Source organism: Balaenoptera musculus, chromosome 17, assembly GCF_009873245.2.
Source record: "Balaenoptera musculus isolate JJ_BM4_2016_0621 chromosome 17, mBalMus1.pri.v3, whole genome shotgun sequence".
Lineage (NCBI taxonomy): Eukaryota > Metazoa > Chordata > Mammalia > Artiodactyla > Balaenopteridae > Balaenoptera > Balaenoptera musculus.
In genome coordinates this window covers 27,902,382-27,926,674 of record NC_045801.1, presented here as the reverse complement: position 1 = coordinate 27,926,674, position 24,293 = coordinate 27,902,382, and positions in this window count along the sequence as shown.

Sequence of the window (24,293 nt, the reverse complement as noted above, 5' to 3'; positions counted from 1 at the left end):
GCTGAGTCTGAATCTACCACTGTGTTTGCACGGAGCCCATGTTTCCTGCTGGCTCTTCCTACTTAGTGACTGAGCATGGCAGGGGGTCTAAGGCAGGTTCATCCTCGTGAGGTGTGGGAAAGTCATATGGGTGACATATGACATGAAAATATTTTATATATGTATATACACACATATTTATATATATACATATGTGAAAGAAAAATCTTAGTTTCCATTATTTCTTCAGTAAGAGTTTTTAAATATTAAGAAACCTCAGTTTCTTGGTTTGGTGATTATGGTGATCATTTTACAATATACAAATTTGATATACAAATATCAAGTCATTATGTTGTACACCTGAAACTAATACATTATATGCCAATTATATCTCAATTTAAAAAAAGAAACCTCAGGAATGTCACAATTAAAATGAACAGAAGGCATGAAAATGAAGAGATACAAATAGCCAGTACATGTATGAAATGTGTTCTTCTCTCATCATTAAAGAAATTTTAAAGGAATCTCTCATGATTAAAGGAATTATTAAAATGAGATATCATTTTCTCACTTTCAGATTTGCAAAAATTGGTTGAGTTAACCCAGTGCTTTTAAGGATATTGGAATGAGGGTAAAATCCTATATCATTTCTGAGAGTTAACTGTTAATCATTAATTATGGGAAGTTTTGGGGAGGACAATTTTTACTGTTTACCCAAATTTTAAATGACATTTCATCTAACCCAATAATCCTATGGCTAGGTAGTGTTCATAGTGGCATAAGTAGAAGGACATTGAACTACACCATTGTCTGTGATAGTAAAAACTTTCTGGGAGCTAATACTTATTGAATGCTTACTTTGTGTCAAAAACTGTTCAAAGCAATTTACATGCATTAGTTTATTAATCCCCATGGCAATCCTATGAGGTAGGTAGTTTGTCATTCCATTTTACAGATGAGGAATTTAAGGCGCAGAGAGGTTAAGTCTCTTGTCCAAGGTCTGGTTAGTGGTGGAGATGTAATTGAACCCAGACAGTCTGGCTCTGGTGTCCATGATCTTAACCACTATCCACATTAGTTCTTGATAAACTGTGGCACAGATTCACAATTGCTTAGCCACAATTTTGAAATTCAGCTCCAATAACTGAAAGCTCTAATTATAACACACTTGATGGAAAATCTGACCTAGCTTAATTCAAATGGCAGCAAAACCTGAAACAAACTGACATGAAGCTATTTATAGTTGTTATTTATCACATTTAGTGATGTATTAATTAATGTTTCACTGCAGAAATATTAATGTATTTGATTGCAGAGTGTGTCCCGTATCCTGCTGGGGTGTTTCATAATATATGGCGTATACACTGTATGTGGATGAAATAGATACTTAGGAGATAAAATCAATAGTAATGGAAAAAACTAGAATGAGCTGAAGGAGAGGAAGGCTTGAAGAGGGACTCATGGATTAATAATTTATAAACCTATATGGATCTATGAGCCTTTCACTGAAAAGGGAAATGTTGTAAAGGGATGGGTTTGGAGGAAGCATGAGTTCAATTTGGTGTGCCTTTGAGACATCAGCAGAGGCATCAGGTAGGCAGCTGGGTATATTGATGTGGAAGTCCAGGACAGCTCTCTGATGGAGATTGAAATTTGTGTATCAGAAGCAGGATGTGTGAAATGCTGTTGATATATCGAGTAAGACAGGATTTGACTTAGCCATTTGTAGATTATTGTTAACTTTAGTGAAAGCTGTTTCCATGGAATGTTATTGGTGGAATTCTGGGCTGAGGACTTAGTGGTAGGGAGGAAATGGAGATAAAAAATACAGATGACACTTTCAAGTTTGGCTCTTGAGGATGGAGAGAAAAAAAAGTGGTAATTGGAGGAGGCTGTGAGGTTAGAGGGAAGATTATTGAGGCTTGAGCTTCAGAACACAAGATGGAAAAGGCATAATCACCAGGCAGGTTTTCTGAGTAAATGCAGTGGGGCAGGATCCAGAATGCTAGTGGAGGGGTAGGCCTTAGGAGGAAGAACACGTGATCTCTTGTTTTCGAAAGGAAGGAGGATGGCACATGTGCAAATTCTGTGTGCATAGGTCTCAACACTTGGAATCAAGAAGATGAAGAGATCCCATCAGATAGCTTCAAGTTAGTGCCTCAACTTATGGGGCAAGGGCATGAGATACTCATGTCCGTTTCATGAGAGAAGAGATTTGTTAATTGTGGTAGATCATTAAAGAGACCAGCAGAACATTGTCATGCAGTTTTGAGAGTCTGTTGAGATGAGAGTTAATGGTTTGTTTTGATACCAAACTGCAGCATTTTCTTCAACAAGACTTTCTCCTAATAAGGCTATTAGGATACAGAAGTAGAAACATCCCCTATGGAGAGACCCTTCCCTGTTTAAGGAAAATTGGCTCTTCGCCCCAAAAAAGTATAGTTGCCCATTTCTAAATAACTATTGTAGCCAAAGTACTGAAGTAAAAGTTATAGTGTAGCATTTAAACCAAGTTTGGGCTCAGAGTCAAGTGTTCTTAACTGAAATTTCAGCTCTGCATTTACTTAGCTGGGTGTCCTTGGGCAAATTATTATACCTTCCTGTGCCTCAACTGCCTCATCTTTTAAAATGGGTTAATTGATGGAAAACACTTAGAATACTACTTGCACATAAATGCTCGAAAGATGTGAGACCCTGCCCAGGACCTGATGGATAATAATATGAACGAGTCAGTAAACCAGGAAGTCTGGCTTCAGAGTCTCTCTGAAGTAGTATGCACGACTTCTCAGGGATCCCACGTGTTAGCTGCCATTTTTTAAATTTATAAATACCATCTAAAGTAATAAGGCTTTTTGAAGTATGCCCTTATATTTTCTGTTTGTTCACTAAAAGTCAATGAAGAATAAGTACTTCATAAAATATGCTCTGTAAAACTGTTCTGGGTGATTTAGTGAACCAACATGTGTATAATAAGATCCCACTCAGTGTGGTGTTATCGAGAGGGACGGAGAGGGAAGAAGAGAGAGAGGGGGAGAGAACACTCTCTGGGGTCTGTGTCTTTTCTTATAACAGCACTAATCCCACTTATGAGAACTCCACCCTCATGATATAATCACCCCTCAAAGTCTCTACCTCCTAACACCATCACATTGGAGGTTAAGATGTCAACATATGAATTTAAGGGGAACACAAATATTTAGTCCATAATACTCCTGAATACAATTTCTGAATTTGAAATATTTGTCAATAGAATAGCTCATTTAATAGGAAATGGAAAGTACCAAGAATAGTCCTGTATCAGGTTTATCTGCATTCTGTATTCCTTGTGGCCTTCAGCCTTCCTATTGATTGAGTGGTTTCTTCATTCCTCTTAGATTATTTTTCCTATGTAGGTATTATTTTAGCTCTTACTGCCTTTGCTTTTCACTATTTTCCCCAAAGAGTGCTTCCTGCAATTCCGCCCCACCCCCAGCCCCATTCTCAGTATTTATGCATATTGTTAGTTAATCCTTGGACCTTTTACACCTGATTTGTGAAGATCTGTGTTTCCCTGTAAGATAATTGCCTACTTTTCAAATGGTGATGCTGAGTGACAAAACCTTGGTTTCCTAGAATACTCAGGGAATGAGTCACTCTGTTCTGCTTACAAAAGTCTTCTGTGCGCATCTAGTAAACACCTTGGATATCCCAAGCTGTGTGTTTTAATCATTTTTGAAGAAAAAAATATATCATTAGTTTGCTTTACTTGTAAAAGCGTACTGTCAGTTTGACACATATGATCTCTACCAGTATTATAAAGATTCTGATTTCTTAGTAATTTCTTACGTTAGTACAATTTTCAAATTGGAGTATTTAAATTTATTTTTTTTTAAATGTTGATACATTCGTCTCTTGAGAGAAAGTCATTATTCGACTTTGGATCAACACCATATTAATTTTCCTCATCCTTATTTTATTCCATAACTCATGTTTATAATCCAGAGATGTGCTTCTTTAGGATGTGATACTCATTTTGTTGTGTATCAGAAACAATAATTTAGAAGCTACCTTTAGTGCCACAGGAGTAGTATTATTCATTTAATATCAATGATTTGAAGCCAATGAAAATATTTTCAATTTAAAAACATTTGGCTTCTAGATTTTGCTACTTTGTGCTTAATTTCAGTCATGGCTCCCTCCACTCACCCTCCTCCTTTCCCCCAGAAGACTAGGATTAGAACCACAGTTTGTATTCAAAGCTATTGAGGAACAGTGTTTCCTCTGGCTACTTGGTGCCTTGCCCAGTATGTGGCAAGACTCCGTAGATCATGAAAATCAACATTATCATTATCATTATCATTATCATTAAATCAACATTAACATTATCACCAATAACTTGAAGGAAGAACAACCCTTAATTTAAAAATAAGAGTGAATCAGCACTAAAGATGTTGCTGCTGCCAGGGTTCTTATACATCAGAATACTTTTAACATGATATTTTAAAACTCTAAGTTATAAAATTGTTTTCAGAAGAAATGATAACGAAAAGGAAGTAAAAAGGAAAGAACATTTATGAAGTTATTATAGGGTAAACATGGGTGAAATTCGAGTATTTTGCCATTTCAAAAATTGCTACGGATATAATAAAATGAACATTCTTTCAGCAACTATACTTAACTATTATGGACAAAATTGAAATTGTTTTCTGGTGACTGTCTTAATCACCACAAGGGTAATTGACTGAGTTTCGATTGCATGTAGCTCTCTCCTATGCGTTATACTTAGAGAAGTATGTAGGTTTTGATTATTTTAGGAAAATATTTATATATTCATTGCATCTGCGGAGATTATACCTTTTCGAATACCGTGATATAAACATCCATTGTTTAGAGTAGTGTAAAATACAGCACTAAATACATAGGTTTTTTTACTGACTTCAGAAAATTTTATCTCAAGGGTAAAGAATGAAACTAAGTGGTGGAATCATACACAATCTTCTGGTTTCAAATTCTCCTTCTAATTTTACAACTTTGACTGAAACCATCAATCACCTCCTCATTCTGGAAGCCAGAAGTTATCATGATTTTTATTACAATAACTTTCATATTTCTATTCTTAGGTCTTTTTAGATGGTGCTTCTTTCTCTTGTGCCTTAAATGTGGCTCCCCCAGGAACACTCTTTGGTCTTCTTTTATTTTTTTCTGCACATTTCTTCTCAGTGATTGTAACAGCATGAATTCCATAGCCTTAGGCTCTACTAAACTACATAAAGAGCATTTTATAGATTCTTGAATTCATTCTTTTTTCGAAAGTTATAAAGAATTTCTATGTATCTATGGAAGGTGATGTGGAAGTAAAGATGAAAAAGATACTATCCTTGCTCTCTATTAGCTCAGAGCCTAGAGAGACAGACATGGAAACATTCTTCTGAAGTGTTTTATAGGGACTAAATTAGGAATACAAAAAAAGCCCACAGTGGAACAGAGGAGTGAGTCACCAATTCCACTTTTATAGGAAAGGCAACTTGAATCAGGAACGCACCAGCAGCCAGCTTCCTATCAAGGTAAGCATTTCCTGGCTACTTGCACCCGGGAGTTCAAAACAAATACATATTTTGCTTCATACCCACTTTTGGCAAAGTCTTTCTGATGTGCTAATCTGAACCAAGAACGATGAAAAGTATCAAGTTCAAAAATTATGACTTGAAGGTGATCCTGGAATCTTGAAATTTTTCTAACTCAGCACCTGCTCTTGTCACAATCAGGAAACCCTCAAGAAACTCAGAAAACACATAATAAGGAAACTCCTTATGATGAATGTGTTTGTTATGGGGTGTGTGTGTGTGTGTGTGTGTGTGTGAGCGAGAGCATGTGCACACGTGATACTTGGGGAGGATTGGTGTTTCAGCTGCAAGTGTGGACAGATGGTCAGCTTGCCTGGTACTTAAATAGGAAATTTGGGTACTGAGATGGTTTGTGAACTTCCAAGTGAGAAAGACAATTGAAAGAGAAGACCCGGGCTGCTAGATGCTCCAGGAGCTTCCATATGAGTTTCAGAAATATCTCCCTGAGGGCAATCTTCAAACTGTTTCCCCTCCCCACTGCCCCCACTTTCTGTTTTTTTATTTTGGCTCTTTACTCTTTAATTTCTCCCTTTAATTTTCATATTGTTTTGGTTGTATTACATTTTTGTCTCCTTCATTTAAAAACATTACTTTGATAATTCCAATATTTTTAATTAAAAATATGAATGATTATTAATACTTTAAATCAATGATTTTAATTGGTTGTTTTCAGATCCATTTTTATGTGATTTCTGAATACATATTTCATAATTTCTTATTCTGTTTTATGGGTGTTATTCCTTGATTTTCTCCTTGAGAATCCTAGAACAAAACTTCTTTTTTCCTATTCTTCTGTTACTTTTACTTTATCTGGATTCAACTCTTCTGTATGTAGGCAATTTGTGGATACACACACACACACACACACACACACACACACACACAAATGATACCACCACAAATCAATAGGAAATGGATGTATGATAAAGAAACTAAGTCAATGTAACACACACACACACACACACACACACACACACACACACACACACACAAAACTTCATTCCTACCAAGTACAAGGGGGATCTCTATTTGGGTTAAACCTGCTTGTGAAAGGTAAAGCAATAGTAGTTAATAGGAAAAAACAGTCTCCTATGTTATAAAAAAAAAAGTTAAAATTTCAAAGCATTAACCATAAGGAAAAGAAATAGATGAATTGAATTATATCCAAATAAAATATTCCAAATAGTTCAAAAAGGGATACCATGGACAAAGTTAAGAGACAGATGATACACTGGGAGAAGAGATTTGTGCTGTTTAAACCTACCAAGGTTTTAAGATTTCTTAGTCATTTAAAATATTCTGTCTTTAAAAAATCCTATTTATTTTACCAAGTCTTTTAAAACTGAATTTTCTTACTACATGTGTATACTGCTTTTATAGTTTTAAAAATGATTATTGTCAGGTAGGGTGTATAAATGTATAATGCCAGTGGAGAAAATGAACATTGTGTTTCTTAATGTGGGGTTCAAGAATCTTCATCAGAACCTGATTAACTGGTTTAAACTGCAGATTCCTAGTCCCATGCCAGCCTATTTAAACTCCCTCTGGCAGTGGGTGATTCTTTTACCTACTGCAGGAGGTAGGATTAGTTTCTTTCCAGCAGTCTCCACAGGAATCCATAATTCCTCTGATAGGCTGATTCTACAGTCTGTTCTCCAGATATCCTTCCCACCCTTTGGCTACTGCCACGTATTTACATGGTAATTTAATCACAATTCTCTCTGTATGAGAGGTACAAACGGTTTAATAGAATCATGTTTCCTTTGGATAGATTGACTTGTTTAATTTTTATATGAGGTAGCCATATGTTTTAAAATCCATAGTCTGAAACATTGCTTCTTGGCTCATAATATGCCCTATCATAATGGCATTGCTGGTGGAAGGATGAGCAGAAAAGTGGATAAAATAAGAAGGAAAAAATTAGGAATTTGGGGGAATAATGATCATCATTTTCCCACAATGATGCTTCAGATTGTGGAGGTTCTGAGTTTCCACTTCTTAAGGATAGATACCTCTTACCTATAAGTTTGAAGATCTGAGAAGAGCCTTAGAATTCAAGAAAAGAGCATTTTGTATATTGCCCAAATCCTGCTACCATCTTGGGAGCTACTTTGATGATCACAAATGAGGGTGATCAATGTTGATTTTAAATGATTAGTAAAGGTTACAGGTAGTAGAACTTTTTCTGTAAAGGGCCAGGAGATAAATATTTTAGATTTGCGGGACCATACGTTCTCTGTCACAACTACTCAACTCTACTTTTGTAGTATAGAAGAAGCTGTAGACCATACACTAATAGTAGGTATGGTTGTGTTCCAATAAAACTTTATTTACAAGAACAGATTGTAGATTCGGCTCACAGGCAGTATTTTCCAGACCTCTGGCTCAGATATAAAACACATTGGCTCATATCTAGTTGTACATCAGCATTGATTATTGTCCCTTAAGATCAAGAGTCAAGAGCTCAGCAGAGGGGGTTGTGGTGATAGCAGGAAAGTAAATGTCTGGGGATAGAGACTTATCTACACAAATAAATTCAGAGTTTATTGAATGGGATTATGTTTACAGAATGCCCCCACAGCATTAAAAAAGGTAAACTAGCGGGTTTCCATTTCCATGGAGATCTTATGTAATACAATGGCCTTTTTTACTATGCCATTTTAAGTAATTACCATTAGCACTGAGGCTATTAATTCAATATAATCAAGGAATGTAAAGGTCAGATAACATTGCACTGCATCCATCACTAAAATTCCCCACGTTTTATAATTAAGTTTTCTTGTCAGACTTTTCAATATTATTTAGAGATTTGGCTGTTCCTACCTAAATGAAATGAGATTATTAGCAAGAAATAGTTAACATTCATTCATGTTAAAAATTCCATTTAACGTATTTTTCCTGTTACACTAAGCAGAAAGGGCTTTCATTTATTTCCAATGTACCCTTGCTCGGTGTGGATGAATGGAAGGGACATCACTTATTGATCTAGTCAGATTTAATGAGCAGCAGTTACTTGTTAGCTCATGTTCTTTTGTCTCCTTTCTTCTTCTTCTTGCCCAGTGACCCAAACAACCATTATAATGGACTTGCTTTGTGCATTTGTCATGTCCTTACTGATTGGGTTGCTTTTGAAAGTCAGGCATTTTTGAGCTTGCAGCACTTGCACATGTCAGTCTACATATACAGTGTTATGTTTAAACCATGATCATTCTATTACACTCCAGTTTCTTAACAAGTGAAATGAAATTGAAAATTATATGCCTCATATAATATATGGCACTAAAAATAAACAAAAAACTTACTTAATAGGGCAAATACTTTAAAAATTGGGAATAGCATAGTCTCATTATAGAGCCCCCCATTTAAAAGGGTTTTCTAGAGGTCTCAGTTTATCTCCACAAAGTCTATGTTTAAAGCATACCAGAAAAATGGGTAGTAATTTCATGGAATTTCTTGAGAAGCAGGTGCTTCAGTCTTTCTGGATTTTGTCATGTCTCTGCTCTTTGAGAAGTGGTATACACTGTGTGTTAAGCACACTACAGTAAAATGGATGATATTTTCCCCATAGCCGTTCTAGCACCTGCAGGTCATGTGAAAACAAAAGCTTATCTCTCCTACTTCACAGTCGTTATAAAATTTTCACCATTCATTTCACAATCCCTATTCTCTCTCTTTTCATTCTATTTTTTCCTCTCCAGTTTCGTTGCTGGAGTTTACTCACTCATTGTTATGTAGCTTATTGGATTTCTCTGCTGGCTGGCTTTTCTAATATCAGCCTTGACTTCTATAATTCTTCCTTCACACTATTATCAAAACGACTTTTCTTACTTGCAAAAATGATTATGTCACTTTCTTGTTCAAAATTCTTCAAGGACTCTAAATTGGTTACAGGAAGAAAATTTGGAATCCTAAGCATGCTAACTTAGTCTAGGTTCACTAGAAAATAGAGCCCTTCCTACATGTGCTTAATTTGGGAAGGGATCCCAGGGAGCATGAACCTTCCCTGAGCGGATATGACCTGTGTTATCACTGAGCTGAAGTCTTTAAGAGTTAGTGTTTCTGCCATGTTCCCTTTACCCTGCCATGGTGATTGGTGACATATCAGATGACAGCCGAATGGAAGAGAAACTTGTTGCTGCATATCTAGCTGATGAATATTCTTACTGATACAGGTGCCATAAAAGACATAAGCTTTATCTTTTTCTGTTTGCCATCTTCTGTCTTTATCCTCATGCTTGTCATTTTGTATTCTCAAGATGGCTGCTGCAACTTCAGGAATCATTTCAGTGTTTAAAGCAGGAAGAAGTGGTGAAGAGGGGGTGGTATCACGTCTTTTCATCCGAGAATGCAAAAAAAAAAAAAAAAAAAAGACCTTCTGAGAAGCTTTTCAGAAGACTTCCTCTTACATCTCTTTGGCTTTGGCCAAGGAAACTGGGTTAGTTGGCACCCACTAGTTATGAGGGATGTTGTGGACGTGGGCACAGTGCTACCCCAACAGAAATTGGGAAGAAGGGGAAAATGATGTGTGTATGCCTCCACAAGGGCCATCACCATGGGAAAAGTTCCTTTTTCCAAAATAAGAAGAAAAACACTTGATACCATAATGAAGCCAAACTCCAGTGGGACTAACTAAAAAATCTCCGTTTCAGGTAAATGATGAACTACAGAAAACTGCCTTTGGAGTAATTCTCTGTACCACTTTGTATGTCAACCCATACATTTTATAAACCAACCCCCATTTCCCAGATTATACATTTATATGGGTTTTAGTTAAAAAATAAAAAGAATCGGAGGCAAGATTATCAGTTCTGTCACTTTTTCTCATGTCCAAGGCACTTCATTTTGGTATGAAGGAGAATTAGATTGATGTGCTCATGATATTCTTACCCCCCAAAATGTTAAAGAGATTTATATATATATTTGAAGACAAGTAATTATGACTTCAGTTATTACACAAACTTTATTGATTTTTTTGGAGACTTAAAATTGACTGGTGGTATGTTCTAATATCCTATAGATAACTAGGGTTGCTGAGTTTTATATCCAATTACTATACTTTCACTTTCTTTCGTATTTTCCATTTTTGGGAAATCACATGTACTGCCCTTGTCCTCCTCCTTCTTTTTAAAATAAATGTCTTTAAAATGGCATGCCCTTTTTTAGAAGAACTCCATTTTTAATTTGGACTTCTTGATGTACATTATACAAAATCAGTGTTGCTTTTTATAATTTTAAAATCCTCCGTTGATGGTATAATGTGTTCAGCATATGTATGGGGGTGGTGGTGGAGAAGGTAGGCATTTAAGCAACAGTTTTTCCTAAACTTGAGGGTTGTCCTTTGATTTGGTTTGAAAATCTAGTCACTAGTCATTTTGTTAGTTCCTTGAAGATCTTAAATAATATAGAAATGTCCTGAGTCTGGTAATGTTTGCAGCTCTGTTTTTCCCTTAGGGGCTGATAATGCAAATAGTCCCCCTGATTCTGATGTATGAAAGTTTGGCCTGAAGCTGCTGTTTTCTTGCTCTGCTTGATCGTTAAGGTTATGATTTTGGCAGACATGTTTATGGTTCTCTCTGAAGTGGCTTCACTTCAATGAGGCATCAGTGAGGCTTCAGTGTCCTGTACATCAGACATTCTTTCCAGTGTCTCCTTTGGTCTACTAGTTTATGATAGAGGATAGAAAGGCATTGGTCACTTAGAGAAGGGAACCAGAGACTGGGTCTACCAGGATCCACTCTGAAGTCCAGGAGGTCTATGGCCAAATCTCAGCCCTAAAAATGTGTGGAACTCTTTGGAGAAACGTATGAGATTCTTAAAATAAAATTGCAGTGATATATTTTTGTACTAATCACATTACAATTGAGGTTAAAAGTAATAGGTGTTCTTTAAAATACTTAAAACTTGAAGTCTCATCAACCTGCTTAATGCAAGGGGCAAGATGAAATTTAACTATTAAAATACTAAAAAAAAAAAAAAATTACAGTTTTTCTGACATTACCTCACTTCCTCACATATTTATTGCCCAATAAAAGATTAACCTTGCCCAAAGAGTGGTTTGACCCTTGACTGGCTTCTGAGAGGTAACCTGTAAGCCTTTGGAATATCCTACCTCCCATCCAGGTACTAATCAGGCCCAACCCTGCTTAGCTTCCAAGATCAGAAGAGATCGGGCGCATTCAGGGTGATATGGCTGTAGACTGGAATATCCTACCTAATAAAAGTATCTTTGCTTACCAGAGGGTTTTGGACCATGCCAGACACCCCATGTTAGTAGTGTGATTTAGGGTGGGGGCCTCGGGCCACGCAGTATCAGGTTGAAGGTCTGGAGCCAAAGGTCAGCCATGCCTAAGGGACCAGCCCCCAGTAAAACCCTGGACACTGAGGTTCAGGTGAGTTTCCCTGTTGGCTACTCCATGCATGTTACCACACATCCTTGCTGGGAGAAATAAGTGCCATCTGCAGGACTCTGCTAGGAGAAGACAACTGGATGCTCCCCACTTGATCTCTCCTGAATCCTGCTCTATGTGCATCTTCCCTCTGCTGATTTTCACTTGTGTCCTTTCACTGTAATAAGCTGCATAGAGAGTATAATGGCTTTCTAAATTCCACGAGTCCTCCTAGTGAATCATTGGGTGATCTTGGGGACCTCCTGAATTACACTCAGATTGGCATCCTTTGCAGTACGAAATTTGCTCTAATTCTGAAAATGTTTGCAAACAATCCCAACCCCTTCCTTCCGCAGCCCCAGTCTACAGTGAAGTCTCCTTTCGTAGGCTCAGAGATGCTGCATATGGATGTCTTGGATGTCTTCACTGCACCCCCTTGAGGGGAAGTGGTGGCTGGTTTCTGATACAAGTGCTTCTTTCCTCCGTTACTAGTGAATGTGACCCTCACACAGTCTATGCTTCATTGCTGCTTCTGTGGTCAGCCCTAGGCAGAATTCGGAAGATTTAGAATATTTCTATCCAGCTCCTCTCCTCCTTTCAGTCCAACATCTTATTGCCTTAGCTTCTGCTTTCCTAAACTATGGAGCTACATTCTCAAATTAGTATCAACTAAACCCTGCTGGTATTAGCTAAAATGGGCTAGGACACTTCTTTCTGGAGAATTTTCTTTATGACTAGGGATACAAAACTTCGGCTTTCTGAAGGAGAGGCTATAGAGGAAGGATTTAGGGACAAAGAATTTTTCAATGCTTGTTTACAGTGGCCTCCCTGGGTCATGGGGAGGTAAGGAAGGTATACTTTATGATATAATCCAGTACTTCTCCTGAAAGGAGAGGGTTGACTTGAATTGGGACTAACCTCTCTTCATGTGGCCATTTCCAGTGGTTCTCTTTCAGGCTGTATTAATATAATAGCTTTCTCTCCACCCAGGGGAGAGAGCTGAAGCATTTAAAAATATATCCTTGTGTAGAAATTATGGAACCTTGATTTCACCAGAACCCCCCTCCCTAAGCTACTTGCACCACCTGCTGTTCCAGTTTTTACTTCTCCTCAGGTTTTTTCTCTTTATCTGAATCTTTGGCATTAACATTTATTTATTTTTTATTATTGGAGTATAGTTGCTTTACACAGCTGTGTCAGTTTCTGCTGTACAGCAAAGTGAATCATCCATATGTATACATATACACTACTATGTATAAAATAGATAACTAATGAGAACCTACTGTAGAGCACAGGGAACTCTACTCAGTGCTCTGTGGTGGCCTAAATGGGAAAGAAATGCATTAACCTTTATTTTGATTCTCCCGTTATTTGTAGACTCAAATTTCATTCACCTAGGATTCTGTCTTCATGTGCCTGTCTATAGCTCTCATTACATTTGTCCCCTCTAGGGTGAAAGAGCTGTTTCTCTAGTGTTTGTCCTTGTGTTCCCAGCACCTGGCATAGTTCCCAAAATATAGTAGTTGCCCAATAATCATTTGTTGAATTAACGAATGGGTGAGAGCTAGGCTTACTCCACTTCCAAGCTCAGAACTGCCTCCAGAAATGTCAGTTTAGGTCAGAGACTTGGCACCTACAGTTTCCAAGTATTGTTTTTTTTAGCTTGATGACTAAGATCATCAATGACAGTTTTGTTTTTTTTTTCCAAATTAGAAGATGGCAAATCGTCAACAAACCCTGCAGAATATTTATTTAAAAATCAATACTTAACGGGAAAATCAGAGGTAGAACAATTGCTACATTTAGTATAAAGTAAAAATTGGGCTACTAGAGGTGGCAGGGGGAGAGGGGAACAGAGAGCCTTCTTACAAGTTGTCATTCTTCTATTAAAAATTACATTCTATTTCAGTAGTGTCTCCGCTGAGAGCATTCCCAGTTTTTAATAGTTCAGTCTCAGCTGTCAGGAACATTTGTGTTAATTTTTTCTGTTCAGCAGACATAGGAATTGCTGTGCCTGTTGTTTGCAGATACCAAAGTTGGCTTCCTAATAATGTGACTGAAAATGTCCATCATATATAGCTGTAAAAATTCCCTTCTGTTTCCTGAAAACTTGGGGATGCTGAGATTCATCTGCTGAGACAACAGATCATATTAAAAAAATGTAACAACAGATTTTAGAAATTATATTTCTCTTTCTACATTAGTGGGCCGATGGAGATGAATTATCATGTAATTATCCTTTTAGGCCTCACTAATAATTTCATGGAGAGGGGGATTTGTATGTCACTGATAACATTAACCACACGTGGGGGATAGACACAATACGAACTAGACAAAGATTACTCCTGCATCTTTTAGTGAATTCTAATACTACTTGTTTTCAATAATCTTTTGAATTTTCTCCATGGGGGTGTAATCATTTGTTTTTTTTTTTTCATTTGCTATTTTTGCCGTAATAAATTACGACAAATTTAGCAGCAAAGGGATATTCGAACAATGCCCATTTGTTTTCTCACGGTTCTGCAGGTCAGAAGGGCAGGTGTAGTGTGTCTCCTCTGGTTCTCTGATCTGGGTTTCACAAGGCTAAAATCAAGGTGTTGGCAAGGTGCGTTCTTTTCTGGAGGCCCTAGGGATGAATCTACTTCCAAGCTCACTGGGGTAGTTGCAAGTGTTTAGTTCCGTGGCGTTATAGGACGGAGGTCCCATTTCCTTGCTGGCTGTTGGCTGGGGTTCTCAGCTTCTAGAGGCTGCCTCTCTTCCCTGGTTTGTAAGCTCCCCTTTTGCATCTTTAATGCCAGTAGTGGAGGGTCGAGTGCTCTTTATGCTTCAATTCATCCTGACCTCCCCTTTGCCTCCTCTCTCCTCTGCCTTCCTTTTCGGCTGAATCTCTCTTCTGATTCCACCTGGAGAAATCTCTCTGCTTTACAGGGCTCAAGTGATGATATGGGGCTCCCTTGGATAGTGCAGGATAATCTCCTTATCTTCAGGCTCATAACCTAATTATACCTGCAACATAACTTCAGAGCAGCAACTAGGTTAAACTTTGGATTAAGTAACCAGATGTCAAGAGTCTTGGGAGGGCCATCTTTAGAATCCTGCCTGACACAAGAGCAGCAAGTAGACACGAAAGTGGATGGACAGAGGATGCAGCTTCACTGCTGACCACATGTGGGCTAGTGCCTGAGTTCAGTAACCCAAATAACCACTGTGCGCTGAAGTCATGTGAGGAGGTATACACTTTGTACAGGTGACCTAATCCTCAAAACAGCCCTGAAAATGTGGGTTTCTCATCATTTAATGATGAGAAACACAGTTCCAAAAGTAAAGGAATTAAGTAACTTTCCTACAATTACATAGCTTTCAAGATGTAGAGGCTTCTTTCGTGGTCAGATCCAACCGACTTCTGGACTAAAGAGGATGGTGTAAACAGAGCATTCTGCAGAGTGCTTGCCCAATCAGGCCCCAGACCCCAGATCCTGTCCCTATGGCAGCTGCACAAATGTTAACTTTCTGGTTTCAGCACCAGGAGAGGAATTGCTGACACTGCCAGTACACTCTGTCAGCAAATTATTGCAAAATAAAAGCGTACACGTGGACACTGCAATAAAGCATTTCAGAGTTATTAGAATTCTTTAGGGTTTAGACTCTCTGGTTTTAAAAAGTGCTGCAGCATGGTAAGGGAAATATTCACAAGCTTACAAATAGAAATACATTTAATTAATTAAATTTAAATATTGTTACATTCATTTGAAAACATTATTTTTATATGAAGTGGCAAATAAACCAACTTTTTTTTTTTAAAATTTATTTATTTATTTTTGGCTGTGTTGGGTCTTCGTTTCTGTGCGAGGGCTTTCTCCAGTTGTGGCAAGCGGGGGCCACTCTTCATCGCGGTGCGCGGGCCTCTCACTATCGCGGCCTCTCTTGTTGCGGAGCACAGGCTCCAGATGCGCAGGCTCAGTGGTTGTGGCTCATGGGCCTAGTTGCTCCGCGGCATGTGGGATCTTCCCAGACCAGGGCTCGAACCCGTGTCCCCTGCATTGGCAGGCAGATGCTCAACCACTGCGCCACCAGGGAAGCCCTAAACCAACTTTTAAGGAGAGAGACAACTTTAATATTATTTTTGTCCTTGTTACTGAAGCTACAACAACAGAATGCATAAACAGTGTTTTGAATTCTATACAAATTGTGAAGCCACTTGTTTTCTTGCGTGCCCTCTACAAGTTGCCAAAAAGTGTCAGGGGGGATGTGAAAATGGTGTTGTGTACATTTACATTTAAAAGTAAATTCAGACTTACATGAAACTGAAGAATTAAATATCTTTAGAAAAAATATTCCACAAGAGACATCTCTAGATGTACCAAAATTTATATTTTAAATAATTTACTAGAAATTTAACCCAGTTTGTCACAGCTTATAGAATACTCTCAACAGCTCAGTAACAGTTACATCAGCAGAAAGATCCTTTTCAAAAATAAAAATTATTGAAAAAAATTATAATCTTGCATTTGCCAAGAATGACTGATACCACTTTCAATTGTATTGATTGAAATTGAAGTTGCTAAAAGCATAAATTATAATGACCAAATGAAATGAATTTGCAGGAAAGTGAGCTAGAAAGCTCATATGCACAATCCGGATATCATATTAATAAATTATTTGTTACATTGCATAAAAGTATGATACCAAGAATATATATTTTTTGCGGTTTGTAAGTTTAGGTTATTATATATGCATCACTATTACCCCATTACATTTTATAAGTAATAAAGTATTTTTAAAGAAAAAAAATTTTGTTTATACCTTTAACTGCACATTTCTCTCTGCATTTTGAACTAGGGGCTTCACATTTTTATTTTACTCTGGGCCCTGCAAATTATGTAGTTGGTCCTGCTTTCCTTTATCTAACTTATAAATTCTTTTTCCCCCTTTGTCATCCTTTCCCATTTCCTGTCTGCAACCTTTATCCCTTCACAGATTTGGATTTTTAAGCCAGTTCTTCAGACATTCTTTTTGATATATAATTGGCCTGTAACTGTGAACAGCTAATGGACAACGGTTATGGCTTCAATATACGAACAGCTGGGCTTGTGGTTATCACATCAGACTTTTTCTTTTTACTCAAACGTGAATTAAGCACATATGTTACATTTCATAAAAAATCAGAAAGCATAAACATACATCAGGTTATTAACTTAAAAAATTAGAATGAGATATAAAAATTGAAAGATTTAAAGAAATACATTTGAGTATAATCTCAGCTTTGAAAGGATATTCAGGGATCATCTGTCTTAATCCACTAATTTTACAGATGAGTAAATTACAGACTATAGAGTTTAAGTGATTTCTTCAAGAGAACCTGGTACTTTTTCTACAGACCCTGAACTCATATCAGTTAGTAGTTAATGTGGTTCTAAATGATCTAATTGTATGAAACAAACACATGTGTCTTATTTAATCTGAGTCTCTCTCTTAGAATTAATGTCTTCCTGCTGCTCTCCTCTGTAACTGACAGCAGGGGGTCCGTGCAACCTGTGTGTTCTTTCTTGCCTTCTTTTTTTGTCTCTCAATTTACCTTCTTACACGGGGATCAAAATGCCTGATTTTTTTTTTTTTTTCTGTTTCACACTTTTTACTTATAAACTTCTGAGACTTTCAGAACTGTAAACTATGCTAATCAGCAAGAATTCCTGTGATTGGCTTCTGCTTCGCCCAGGAAATTCCTCATACGGTTCTTGTGTACCTTTCTTCTATGAGTCTTGGCATTCTTATTTTTCCATTAGAAAAATTAAACTTATAGACATGTGTTACTCCACATGGGGAGTGTGATTCTATCTTAGTATACAACCTTTGAAGTTACTTTGAAATTTAAAGTTTGTATTATTACTTAAAAACAAAATCTTGAATTAGATAACTAATTTCCAATACTAACTACACTATTTGTTAGCTATACGACTTTAGGCAAGCCACTGTTTTCCTTAAAAGTGGTGCTAAACATATCTACCTCATAGGGTTTGAAGTCTAAAAGGTCATCAGACTTTTGATAAGCGTTCATTCTCTTTCCACCCCTCCCAGTCCCCACCTTCTCTTAAAGGCTAAAGAATTTGATGACTCCTAGTTTAATGGGTATTTTAAGCGTTAGGTTCAGGCTGGAGTCATTTTTGTGTCCCCATATTGGAAATTAAAGTTGCCTCAAGGAAGTAATTTAATTGTCCTTTGGATAGTTTTATAATTTTAAACAAAATATTTGCCTTCTTAGTAAATATCTTTGGTAAGAAAATGGAATAAAAGAATGAATTGTTAGTTTTAGAATTTTTATCCCAACTTCTCTGATGAAAATGATGCTGGGTATATAATATTAATTCTTAGATGTATTTGTAATTTTAGGACTTTATTTTTTTAAGTGTTCCATTGGTATATTTCTTTTGAAAACCATTTGATTTTAATTATATGTTTTTATATCTGGTAATGCCAACACCATTTAATGTCCATCTTTCCGGACTTTTATTACCTATTCTTGCTTGTTCACTTTGTATATATGAAATTTCATAATCATCTAGTTTCAAAAAAATTCTTTTGTCATTTTTATCAGAATTTAGTTAAATTATTTAGTTAAATTTAGATTATAGCTTGTTGATAACATCTTTATGATAAGTGTTCTTATCCAAATGGCATGCCTTTCCATTTGATCAAGGCTTCTTTTGTATTTTACAGCAACTTGCAAGGATTTTCATATAGGTCTGGGACATTTTTGGATTATCTTTATTCTAGAAATCTGATCTTTTGAGTTGCTGTTGTAAATTGTGCCTTTACTCCCACCACAGCCTTTTACTGGTTGCCTTTTGTGGTTATGGAAGCTTGGAAAAGGTCTTGAGCCCAGTACCTTATGATTTATGGAAAAGCATGAATTACGAAAGATAATAGCCTATCTCACAACAAAATAACTGTCAGAAAATAACCCTCTATCTTGTATCCAGAATTGTCATTTATTTATGAGACTGGAATGAATTCCCTGAAGAAAATTTACACTGTAATACCTTGTACTAACCACATTTGCTCTAAAGCATATTCCTCAGCTGACCCAAATGAGGGGTTCCTGACATGCTCCATTACCTGCTGTCAAGCTAACAGAAACACATGTTTTCTGGTTTTATTTTTCATATGACAGCAGAGTCAGATGGAAGAAAAAGAAATCACTGCATGACTAATTTTATGCTGCTCAAAGCAGATTCACCTCTTAAATATCATTCTGTCCTCACCCATGAAATTATTAGATGCTAAAAGTAGATCTCACAGAACACCATGAGCCCAATAAAATCAAATAGTTCACTTTAGATTTTGATCAAGTTTTATTTGTTAGATTATTTTTCTGAGCAAACTTACTAAAAAAAATCTGCTATACATGGTTGCAGGCCTAGGTAAAGCCTTTGGGAAACATTATCAAGTCAAAACAAGAGCAGCAACCAGCAAAGTATGGGGCATTTGTACCCATTTTTCACTTTCATATGTGTTCATGGAATGTGATGGGTTGCCTTTCAATATACATATAGACCCCTTGGTCTAAAATAAATATGGACATGGGCACTCACAGAACAAATGGCCATGAAGGCCCGAGTCACAGAGTAGACAGCATGGTGCTTAGGCCAAATACAAATCTCCTGCCTAACATAGATGTAGTGGACTGAGTGTTCTCCCCAAATTCACATGTTGAGGATACTCCCCCAATGTGATGATAGTAGGAGGTGAGGCGCATGGGGGTGTGATCTGATCACAAAGGTGAACCCTCATGAATAGGATTAGTGTCCTTATAAAAGAGACTCCAGAGAGAGCCCTTGCCCCTTTCACCATGTGAGGCTATAGTAAAAAGATGGTGTAGTGTAGAAGTGGGTCCTGACCGGACACCTAATAGGCCAGTACCATGATCTTGGACTTCCCAGCCTCCAGAACCGTGAGAAATAAAAGTTGTTGTTTATAAGTCACCCAGTCTGTGGTATTTTGTTGTGGCAGCTTAAACAGATTAAGACAATAGACTTATAAAGTTTTTGTCTCTTTCTTTTTTTTTTTTCTTTCCATGAGAGTTTATGGAGAAGATTAGGTAAAGAAGATATTGCAAAGAATGTATAATAATACAGACATCACTTTATGAGAATTTGCTGTTTCAGGAAAGTTTCATTTGAAACTTTCTCAAGTCTTTACCAATTAGAGTAAATTTGGGGGTTATAGAAAAATTATTATACAGAAAATTAAATCAGAATAATGGCTATTAAAATTTGTACAAAAATTAGACCCCAAATATGGCTACTTCTACATACATTATATGCTAAGCATCCCATAGGCTGCTGTGGACTGATTAAAGCACTCATTATAATAGACTGAGATGAGGGAGGGTGAGCTTACCTCTAGCTGAGGTAAACTAAGGCAGAGAAGCAAGATGTGGTGTCAGAATTAAAACTGCTAGTTTTTACTCTTGTTTTATTTTAAACAATGGATTTTTTTCCAACTCTTAATGTATAGTTTGATTGTTTTGCCAAATTTATTCTCTCTATTAATGTTAACAAAACTGTTAGTGCTTTTAAGTGATATTGATGTGACATTGGTTATTATTTGACTGACAAATGATATCAATATTATTATCTTAAAGAAAAATATGCATCCGGACATTTTAATTGAAGTATAAAATAATTTTATAATACTAAGTTTTTCACAGTGTAGCACAACTCCCTTTGCATCTGAAGAAATTATAAATGAGATTTCATCTCTTTGTGCCTCCCAGTAAACATGAAAGCCATTATTATTTCCAGATGTAAGTGTTATTAGATAAGTAATTTGAAGATAAAAATACTAACAGTATCCTTATTTCAAATATGAAATTTTTAAATTAACTTGGCATATTGGTTACGATATTTTCTATGAAGGCTTTATTATTACTCATTTGTAGAAAGATTCTAATCAAGTGCATCACTGAAAGATCATGGACCATGATTGATAGCCATGTGAATAATAACAGAACTGAAATTTTCAACATGGTTTTGCAATACATGATTCTGTACGAAAAGAAGATAAGGTTTCTTATTTAAAATTCTCTGTAAATATGAGACTACCATTTTGCCAGTTTGCTGGAGATACGTTTGCTTTCTGAAAGGCTGCCCTGTGAGTGTGTAAGCGAGTTGATTCAATAATGTTTGGTTGGGGTCCGTTTGAGTTACTGCTGACTGAAGTAAAATTTAAAATTAATTAAGTGGCTAGAAACATTCCTCAAGTCTCAATCAAGTTAGGTTAGGCAAAAGTTTGAAATTCACAGTCAGCATAAAAACTGTCCTCCCACTACTCTGTAGAAGGAATGGGTGTATGATTCTGCTTTTCCTTTTCTCTATAGGACAAGTTTTTTTTTTTTCTTAATATGAACATGCCATGGGAATTAAATGATACATACAACATCAGCAGCTAATTGAACTGTTAAAAAAACACAAGGGCTTCCCTGGTGGCACAGTGGTTGAGAATCTGCCTGCCAATGCAGGGGACACGGGTTCGAGCCCTGGTCTGGGAGGACCCCACATGCCACGGAGCAGCTGGGCCCGTGAGCCACAACTACTGAGCCTGCGCGTCTGGGGCCTGTGCTCCGCAACAAGAGAGGCTGCGATAGTGAGAGGCCCGCGCACCGCGATGAAGAGTGGCCCCCGCTTGCCACAACTAGAGAAAGCCCTTGCACAGAAACGAAGACCCAACACGACCAAAAATAAATGAATAAATAAATAAAAAATAAAAATAAAGGAATTCCTTTAAAAAAAAAAAACAAAAAAAGCAAACAAACAAAAAAAAAACCAGAATCAACTTACTGGCTGTTTCAACTACAGTGGCAATTAACTAAGCAGATACTTTCCTCCACTGAAGTAGCATTAAAACAAAATTCTTTCCATAGAGCAAATAGGCGACATTCTGAAAATATGGCATCTTAAGATGTTCATTAATTGTTATAGAACGGAGGTCTTCTTTGTCATTATATGGTTGAGTGTCTATTTTGCACTATAACTACAAGCAAAAAAGCACCGTCAGTCTCATGGTTGGGATACACTTTACCAGTGAACTTCCTAAACATCAGAGCTAGCGTGTGTACTGGTGTCTGTGTGGTGGGGAAGGGGGAAAAAATAAAGGAGAATGAGAACATTAAGAAGGAACTAAGGGCTAAAAATGAGTGTGGAGAATGCTCAGGATCTCCATATGCGGTTAAGAAATGGTTAAGTGGAAGAATAAGGGAGAGGAGAGATGTATTTAAGAGCAGAGTCAATTATTTCAATAGGCTGTTAGAAAATACCTTCATTCAAAAGCAAGCCATTAACGTGGTAAACAACCACCACCAACAATAACAATTAAACAGCCACATCAATTTAATCAGAATTTTATAGATTTGCTCTCTTGAATGTCTCTCAAACCTTTGCCCTCCTGTTTATCCTCACTGCCACTGAGTGAACCTTTTAGGAGCCTGCCAATTTCTCTTCGTGAAGCCAGCTTCTTGCCCTATGAGCCAAATTCCACACTCACAACAGAGTCGGCAGTTTAAAACACAAACTTGATTCATTTCATCTACCTCTTGAAAGGCTTCCATGGCCCCCGGGGGCCCCGTAACAGAGCGTGAGTCATTCACAGCCCTGAAACCTGAACCTGTCTAATTTGCCATTGAACACTGTGTAATATCCTTTCTGTTGCAGGTGCACCAACCCGGGTGAGATTCCTTTAACACGCCAGGCTCTTTATTGTCTTTAGCCTTTTAATTTATTGGCCACTTTATTTAAAATGCTCCTCTCTTCCTTTACCACCTTGGAAATTTTACCATTCCTTTTAAGACTTTGCTCTTAATTCCCCACAGTCTTTAGGCAGAGCTAGTTACTCCCTCCTCAGTGTTTCCATAGCATTCTGTTAGTACCTCTGTTATTTCATAATTTATTGTATTGCAATTATTTGCTTGTGTCTCTTGGCCCCACAAGAAGATGACTTAAATGCAGAGACTGATCTTAGTCATCACCTTAGCCTCTCCCCCACCTCTGCAGTGTCTACACCTAGTCCGTCAAATGATTAAGATCAAAGTGGTTATAAGTGTATAAAATGATTTGGGTATATCCAGGTTTATAGAGGTGCCTCAAAAATTATGCTCAGGTGATCAAGGACCAAAGGATATGGAGAGCTGAAAATTTGTTGATAGTCATCACTAGAGGCATATAGGTTAGGTGAACCCAAACAAATTGATTTACAATCCATTTTTTTGGTGTTTCTAAAAAGTTACTTATATTGCCAACTTTTCATTTACTTTTTTTGTGGGAATATTCTGACTGCTAAAAAGTGCTGCATTCAAAATGAATAAAATAGCAGTTTTTTATATTCATATCTCAAAATAACTCCCCAGATGGTCTTCAAACTTTCCAAGAAAATAAACTTTGGAAAGAAGTCAAACATGAGATTTTTCTGCCTAAAAATACACCTATCAACCCCAATGAGGTTATAGATGTGAGGTAACTAGAGATGATTTGACTTTGTCATTTATGGGATAAAGGTATCATTGAATTCAGGATTAAAAAAATACACACTTGAGTTAGTACAATTATTCATATGTTCAGCATGTAAACTTTTGTTTCATTATCAGCATTACATCATCATCCTGATCATTGTTAGTAATTCTCAATTATTGAGAATGTACTATTTGCCAAGTACTTAATTATTTCCACATATTTTTCCTCATTTAATCTTTAGACATCCAGAAAGATAGCAAGGCAGATACTGAAGGCTCACTTAATGTATGATTCACTTAGTATCTATTCTAATACCCTTCTCCTTTTCCTTTGTATATTACAGTGGTTGGAAAGTGAAATATTAGAATTCCCAGCCCCTCCTGCAACAAGATGTGCCCACGTGACACAATTCCGACCAACGAGATATAGGTGGAAATCTCTGGAATAGAATCTCTTCCCAAAAGCTTTCAAGGAGACGATTTTCACCCTTCACCCTTCACTGTGTTTATCTAAAACCTGACCCAATGCCTAGATGTGCAGCAGACATTGAAAACATGAGGGAAAAAGGATGGTAAGACTAGAGAAGCAAGAAGAGTCAGCTGGGACGTTAAATAGGCTGTTAGGAAGTAGCGTCGTCCAAAACCAAACTACTGCTCTGGTGAACAAGAATAACAACAAGTTAATTTAATCAGAATTCTATAGATTTGATCCCTTGATTGTTTTTCAAAACTTTGCCCTCCTCTCCGTTCTGGCTGCCACTGGCCTGGCCTTTTATATGCCTTCCTCTTTCTCTTCTGGAAAGCAGCTTCTTCCATGTATTGATA